Genomic DNA, 9033 nt, shown 5'->3' with positions numbered 1-9033 from the left:
TACAAGAATAAGTTTCGGAGCAAACGCAACATCAAAGGTCATCCACCAACAAAATGCTATAGAAGCAGCAACAATAACAAAGAAAAAGGAAAAATCAACCTTGTAGAGGACAAGGATGAAGAGAAAGATGAAGAGGAGGAGAATTGCCTTCATGTTTGTGATGCCCTTGATCACTTTTGTGAATTTATTTATGTACTATAGATATGGATGGTATTCTACCTTCTTTGTTTGAGGGGAGGATTCTTTAGAGCTCTGTGACACCATATCAGATGAGACCTGTTTTAGTCTATGTGACTACCAGTCTGTGTGTCTACTATCCTATGTGGCATTGAATCTTGATTTATCTTGTTTCAATATTGTCCAAAGTCCAAGGGGCGGATTGTTGGGATTATGGCCTTTGGCCTAGACTTCTCAAACTCTATGGGCATGACCTCTTATACAACCAATAGTCTAGTCATCTTGTGTGCATGTGAGGGACGCACTTGCCCTAGCACACATGGCATGGTGAGTTGCACAAAATTCCAAAAAGGCATCCCAATCACCCTAGCTTTCCACATTCTATGGAGCCACTCTTGCCCTTTGAGAGTTGCCCCTTGACCCTTGGGAAAGATACCTTTGTGACCTTTGAGAGGTGCACCAAGCCATATGCTGCTACTATTTAAGTACCCACTCATTTGTACACACTTCCAATGTTATCAGTTATTTTCTAATCAAGTTATCATCTCATTTTACACTCTCTTTCTCTTGCATTGAGCAATTAGTGTGCTTATCAATTATGTTAACATGAATGATAGTCTTGTTAATCCCCCCTAATCCTTACAATGATTACTAACAATGGGCCTATCCTATGAGATAAGCCTCCACTTACTCAAGAATTTGAAATAGAAAAATAGAATATTATAATTATATGTGTGTGTGTGTGTGTGTGTATATATATATATATAGATAGATAAATAGATAGATAGAGAGAGAGAGAGAGAGAGAGAGAGAGAGAGAATGATATCATCCCATCATAGATGAGTGAAACTAAGAACACATCAAAATAGCTTCAAACCTAAATGCCTAAAATTATTGAGATCAATCATCACATCATGTGTTTCATAATGTGGTCCTGAACCACACCAAAAATGTGCTAACAGAGATTGGGGATATATTGAGTCTTATCTACAAAAAAATGTGATCGCCTATGATTCCATCTGGAAGGAATATCGCATTATGCAAAGGTTTGACAAGGTCAATGGAAGCATGGTGAGGTTGAAAGTTATTGAGTTTTGGGTATGCCCAAAAGAGGGAGGCCTTGGTGCATCGGAGGAGGGGTTAGTTTATGTGTCTCTTGCTCCGTCCCCACAATTTCTCTATTCTCTCTCTCCCTATCCCCACTACTATGTTTCTCCCTACTGCTCCATTGCACTTTTGCATCTTCACCACACTCTCATCTACTAGATGAGGAAAATTAAAAAGCTTAAAATAGCATCTAAAACTAAATCCTAAAAGTTATTGTGATCTATTCAAGTGGAAAAATTAATGTGGTCCAAAGCCACACCAACAATGTGTTGAAAGTAGAGTCTTATCTCTACTTTTACCTCAACAATAAAGCTCAAAAATCCCTCAATTCGCATTTACCAAAAAAATAGCCCAAAGCTTGCTCTCTTTGCTGAATTGGGAATATCTTTGCATCCATTAAAAACAACCCAATGCTTCCTTAGCCTTGATAGGCATATCCTCCTATAATTGCATTCCAAGATACTGCATCTAGGAAGATTCCCTCACTATAGATTTGTTGAAATGTCCCTTCTTAACTTCCCGCTACTCATGTTTGGTATATCTTACATTAATGCTATTAAAAACACTACAATGCACACAAGAAATGCATCAAGAGTGTTTTGTGATTTCTAAGATATCATCATGGAGCTAAGAAAAGTAATTGTATATATGGAGGTGCACTCTTGTTGCATCCATTTAAAATAACCTAGAGATTCCTTAGCCAGACCGTCTTGGGCATATCCTCATCTAATTTCATTCCAAGGGATCACAATTGAAGACAAGGCCTAAATTTAAATTTGCTAAAAATAGGAAAGAGCTTCCTCTCTGCCCCTTTGGGCATATCCTATCTCTATCTTTTCTCTCTTCTATAGTTTTAAAGCACCTTGTAGTGGCCTTGTTTTGATGTTGTCTCTCTTCTATCGTATCTAGGCCAATTCCCACCTCTTGCATCCATTGACAATGCATACAAAAGCTTCCTTGGATGTTTTGATATGCACATGGTGTCCCACTTGATGTGGGTTGTGGATGGCCGCCATAGATTTGGGGCTGATTTGCACACCATATGTGAGAGGAATCAAGGTTGATGTTGGTCACACACAGATAGATCTAAGCCACTAAAAATGCAACAAATGTAGGCAACACCAAAAGTTGGATTGCATAAATGGAGTGTAAATAGCTGCAACACCTCAATGGAAGATTTTACTTCATTTTATGGATTATGTAACCACAATAGCTCTTTGTAATTAAGCAGATCTCTAGGACTAATTTGATGGCCCTATGATATCTAACTTGATGTGGGTTGTGGATAGCCACCATGGTATATATCTTAGGTTGATTTGCACACCCAATGTGAGAGGAATTAAGGGTTAAATAATGGCTACATAAACATAGATTGAAAAGATGTGAGCCACTAGAAATGATATAATCTAATATTAAGGTAATAATAGAAGTTTAGATTACATAAATGGAGTGTATAGAAATGCAATATCCCAATGCAAGGATTTACTTGATTTTATGGATTATGTAGCCATGGTAAATCTTTGATATAAAGCACCCCTAGGGTTGATTTGATGTGCCCATGATATTTGACTCGATGTGGGTTGTGGATAGTAGCCACCAGGGCGAACCTAAGGCTAATTTTCACATCCAATGTGAGAGGAATCAAAGGTTGAATGTTGACTCACAAACATAGATGTGAGCCACTAAAAACACACAAAAACCTAGCATTAGGCAATGCCAAAAGCTTGCTCTAGATTGCATAAATGGATATATATATATATATAGAAGCAAGATTTCAACTGACTTTATGATTGATTTAGCCATGGGGAGACCTCCAAGGTTGATTTATGATGTGCCCATGATATCTAACTCAATGTGGGCTGCAGATGATGGCCACCATAGCATAGATTTGGGCGATGAAGCTGGTAGGAAAATGGACTAAGGGACTACATGAATTATGCTACTTTGGTACGTAAGATGTAATTTTTCTTGAATGAATGCCCAATATAATAATATGGTCTCATGGTTGTGGATATTTTCTGTTTGGTTGACCGGATTGTATTTATGGATTTCAAATTTTGAGTGACCTCCCTCTCTCTCTCTCTCACTCACTCACTCTCACTCACACACACACACACACACACACACAACCAACTCTAAAAGAAATGGGCAATGGAGAAGTCACTATCTTTGTATATGTATGATGTAAGTGTTTTTGGTGATTATTGGAAGGACTAGCATCACTTAACAAGAATAGGAAAGGCTTTGACAACTTTATGCACATGAAATCTGGGCAAATGCAACATTTTACATTGATGAAGTTTTGTGAACTTTTATAATCATTTGAGGACAAAGAAACTATTATTTTTACGAGGCCTTCGCAACAATTACTTTATATAAAAAAGTGAAAAAACTATCATTCCCATTTTACAAGCATGCATGTGGTAACTCTCAAAGCTTAAATCAAAACCTCCTCATATAAGCTACTAATGGATAGTGCTTCAAGAGCAGAATGCATATCTACAATCTCTACCAAGTTTAAAACATTTTTTAACATGCAAATTTTCAAAAAACCCTTATAGCTCAAGAGAGGCCATGTGGCACAATGAAAATCACCCGTGCATTAGTATAGAGTATAGAATTTTAGATTAGAAGGTTTAGATATAATGAAAAATAATGAATACTTTTTACTCTTAAACTCTAAGATTTTTTTAAATTTACTTAATTAATATGTTGATTTAGGGGGTGTACTAGATTTTTGAATTTGAGAATATATATAAGGGAAGTATGTGCCACTTTTTTCAACTTGTCAGTTTCGTTTTCATGTGATTATTTGCGTCTTTTGTATTCGACACTTTTTTATGATATTAATCATTTGTTTGCGTCCCTCACTCTCGTGTTCCTCTTGCGTTCAGTTTTTAAGTTGCGATTTTGTGTATGCGTTTGCTTGTCTGCAGCTTCCGTTTGCATCGCGGGTGAGCCGACGCGGTCCCTTTTCCGCGACGCCCCGAACGAGGGCGTCACACTTGGTATCAGAGCCCATGGCCCGTGGTTGTCATCACGTTTTCGGCCCGTCTGCCTTATTTTTTCACGTTTTCTCCGCGTTCTCGGCCCGTGTTGCCCCGTTTCACCATGTCCCTCGCGTGATTGCCCCGTTTTGCCCCATTCCTTGCATTTTCTCCACGTTCCCCACAGTTTTTCACCGTTTTGCCTCGTTTGACCCGCGTTTCGCCCCGTTTTCACCGCGTTCTCCGCATTCTTGGCCCGTTTTGACGCGTTTTCTCCACGTTCCCCATCGTTTTTCAACGTTTTACCTCGTTTTGCTCCGTCTTACACCGTTTGGGACCGGTTTTCACCGTTTTTAAGCCGTTTTTCGCGGTTTTCGTTGTTTTGGACCCCGTTTTGCGCTGTTTCATAGTTTTTCAACGTTTTCAAGCCGTTTCTCGCAGTTTTTCAGTTTCGACATTTTTGAGTTTTTCTTTTCGGCTTCGGCCACAAAAGTACAGAAATGGCTGGAGATCAAGAATATGATGACGGATACAGAATCGAGCCTGATCTGAATAAGAAGGAGAAGAAGAAGAAGGAAACGAAGACACGACAAGATGTTCAAGACACAATAGAAAGGAGACTGGAGGCCCGCATCATGGCCTCCATGGAACAACAGATCAACTTGATGTCGGCTAACCTGGGCGAATTGATTCAAACACAGCTAGGCCAATGATACGAAGACCGACCAGGCACCAGTAATGTCAACATGCGGCGTAACACACAAAGACGACCGCGACCTGAAGACGAAGATTATCAGGATGATCAAAGTGAAAGACGCTACTACAGCCCTGACAGACATCTAGAAGACGAAAACAGACTGGGAAAATTCAAACCCAGTCCCCCAGAGAAATACAAAGGCAACCGCACCTCACTGGAACTCAACAAGTGGTTCAGTGAGGTAGAAGACTACATGCAGTGGAACAACATAGGCAGACGCAGATATGTGCAAGTGGCCAAAACCTTTCTAGCCGACGACGCCTATGTATGGTTCCTCACTGAACAGCAATCAAAGCGCTGGGAGGACTGGGAGGACCTACAAAGAGACATGCTCAGCTACTTTGTCCCAGAGAATGAGGGCAACAAAATCAGAGATTCGTGGCGCGATCTACGCCAAGACGGCCACATATCAGAATACATTGTCAAATACCGTCGACTAATGCTCCAACTCCCATTGATGCACACAGCATACAGGCTACATGGGTTCCTATACGGCCTTAAGCCCTGGGCCCGTCGAGAGCTAGAAAAATAGAATCCCAACACCTGGGAAGTGGCCGCCAATATGGCAGAAAAGCTACGCGACACAAACTCCACACCAGGTTTGCCTCCAAATAACCCTCGCCCCAACAATTTTGCCCCCAACAACTGGCCTAACCCACCCATCTGGCAAGGCCGCGGATTTGTACACAATAACAGAAGCAATGTTACCCGCCCACCACCACCCAATTCCAACCCGGGATTAGGCCGCGGAAATGGAGCCTTAGTCCCACGCAGCGTCTTTGCGAGCAATTCTTACAACCCCACACCCAACAATTTTGCCTCCAATACTTACAACGGCAATAATAACAACCCGCACCCTGATCGCGTCTGGTGCAGCGACTGTAGGATTGCTCATGGCCCCAACTACGCATATGTCCGCAAGAGAAATCCAGCATCCTCATCATCGAGCAGGGTCAACACACTCCAAATAGACGAACCACCCTCCCCTCCCAAAATAAGAATCGAAGAACTGGCTAGCCCTGTTGCTGACCAACAACCACGGATTGGAGCGGTATCCCTCCACCCTCAATGCATGGTAGCAGCGATAACGGACATCCAGAACCTGTATGTCCAAGAAACAATTGGCTCCCAGCCGCAATGGATCATGGTAGACTCAGGCGCTACACACAATTTTCTATCCCCGCAGTGCGCCGCTCGCCTGGGCCTACGCCTCACCACTGTCAATGAAACTACAGTCAAGTTTGCCCAAGAAAAGGATAGCAATGTAAAGGCAGCCCGTCAAGTCAGGATCGAGATGGGTGAATTCACATGTCGCCTTGACTTCATAGTGGTCCCAATGGACGACTTTGAGGCAATCATTGGTCTGTCCTTCAACGACAAGTACCTCATTGCACTCCTAGGCATGAAGGTGGACCAATTACTCCTGAATAATCAAGGCAAAGCAGTGACGGTACAAGGCGCCAGACTCACAACAAAGCAAGCTTTCACCCGCCAGGCGCATCTTCAAACCAACCCCCCTCCCATCAACCGCCAAGACCCCGCTCAGTTAGCAGCGATGAAAGGTAAACAGAAAGTCCCAGAACACTCGTCCCCCAGACTCAATCTCATGAGTGCAAAGCAAGCAGAGCGGGCTCTCAAGAAAGGAGCTCAAGTTCACCTCTGCATCATGCAAGCACAAGAGCAGCCCACAACAAGGCTCAACTCCATCACCATCGAGCAGGCCAAAGTGGGTGACCCCTCACTTACCCCCATCCTCAAGAAGTACAAAGATGTCATGCCCCCAGAACTTCCCCCCAGCCTACCCCCTCCCCGTCAAATTCAACATGAAATTGATCTCATCCCAGGGAGCACACCCCCGGCGAAAGCCCCCTACCGCATGAACAACACCGAGCTAAAAGAGCTCAAGAAGCAACTCCAGGAATTGGAGGATCAAGGTTTCATCTGGCCCAACAGCTCTCCTTTTGGGGGCCCAGTCCTATTTGTTAAGAAGAAAGACGGTTCGATGCGACTATGCGTGGATTATCGGGCCCTCAACAAGATAACTATCAAGAACAGGTACCGAGTCCCCCTCATGGAAGATCTTCTGGACAGACTACAGGGTGCCCAATACTTCACTCGCATAGATCTCCGCTCAGGCTACCACCAAGTCCGCATCGCCTCTAAAGACATCCCGAAGACCGCCTTCCGCACACGCTACGGCTCCTGGGAATGGATGGTCCTGGGGTTCGGTCTCACCGACGGTCCTGGCACTTTCTGCAGAATAATCCATGATAGTTTCCGTGACATGATAGATGATTTCCTCATTACGTACATTGACGATCTACTCATCTACAGCAAGACTTTAGAAGAGCACCAGAAGCATGTCGCCGCAGTACTACAACTCCTCCGAGAACACCAGCTGTATGCCAAGCTAGAGAAGTGTGAGTTTGCGGTCCAGAAAATCGAGTTCCTGGGCTTCATCGTCATGTCAGAAGGTATTATGGTGGACCCCAAGAAAGTCGACGCTGTCATCAAGTGGGCCCCCCGACATCCATCAAAGAAGTCCGAGAGTTCGTGGGCTTCTGTCAGTACACACGCCGCTTCATCCGCGACTTCAGCAAGATTGTTGCGCCACTTACAGAGATAACCAAAGGCCACAAACCTTTTCAGTGGACCCCTAAAGAAGAAGAAGCCTTTGAGAACCTAAAGATCGCCATGTGTAGTACCCCTGTCCTCTGACTGCCCGACTTCACCAAACCATTTGAAGTGCATACAGATGCCTCTGATGGTGCCATTGGTGGAGTCCTCATGCAAGAGCATCAGCCCATCGCCTACGAATCCCACAAGTTCACAGATGTAGAAACAAGATGGACTACACATGAGAAGGAAATGCTCGCTGTCGTCCACTACCTCCGAAAGTGGTGACACTATGTCCAAGACAAACACACAAAGGTCTATACAGACAACATCTCCCTCAAGTACTTCCAAACACAACCCAAAATCACCCCCAAACAAGCTAGGTGGCAAGACACACTGGCAGAATACGACATCGACATCATCCACAAACCGGGTACCACCAATGTCATGCCCAACGCCCTCAGTCAAATGCCCACCCTCACTCCTATCTCCACTGCCACCAGCACTCTACGCCAACGCATCCTCGACGCTCAAAAAGCTGATCCTGCTGTCCTTCGCATGCTCAACGACCACATCTCTGGGAAAGCTGTAGTGGATCTCTTTGAAGTCAAAGATAACCTCTTCTACGCGCATGGAAAAATCTACATCCCCAATGATCCAGAGCTAAAGAAAGACCTCATGTGGGAGGCTCATGACTGCAAGCTAGCTGGACATGGTGGCCAGAAGAGATCTTATGACAAACTCCATCAACACTACATGTGGCCAAAAATGAAGGACGACGTAATCGACTACGTGCACACCTGCCCAACCTGTCAACTGGTCAAAGCTCAAAGAGTCAAGCCTGCTGGCCTCCTCCACCCAATGCCAACACCCTCCCGGCCTTGGGACATGGTAAGTATGGACTTCATCGTCGACCTCCCCCCCTCCCACGGCCACACTACCATCATGGTGGTCCTCGACTACTTCACCAAGCAAGCTCACTTCATACCTGCAAAGCCTCCCGTCACCGCCTACCAAGTCGCCAAACACTTCTTCGCCAAAGTCTTCAAATACCACGGCCTTCTCCTAGCCATAGTTTCTGATCGCGACACCCGCTTCCTCAGCGACCTCTGGCGCGAGCTCTTCAAGCTGCTAGGCACCCAGCTCCGCTTCTCCTCCGCCTACCACCCAGAAACCGATGGTCAAACTGAAAGAGTCAACCAAGGCATTGAAGACTACATCCGGAGCTACGTCAAGGCAGATCAGAAGGACTGGTCCGAATACATGGACGTCTTGGAATTCCACTACAACAACTCCATCCACAACAGCACTGGCTACACCCCCTTTGAGCTCTCCACAGGTAAAGAAGTCATCACACCTCTTGCACTAGCAACCGGCGATGTGCATGCC

Source organism: Adiantum capillus-veneris, chromosome 2 (genome assembly GCF_014529385.1).
Source record: "Adiantum capillus-veneris isolate H3 chromosome 2, ASM1452938v2, whole genome shotgun sequence".
NCBI lineage: Eukaryota > Viridiplantae > Streptophyta > Polypodiopsida > Polypodiales > Pteridaceae > Adiantum > Adiantum capillus-veneris.
This window is presented reverse-complemented; position numbering follows the sequence as displayed.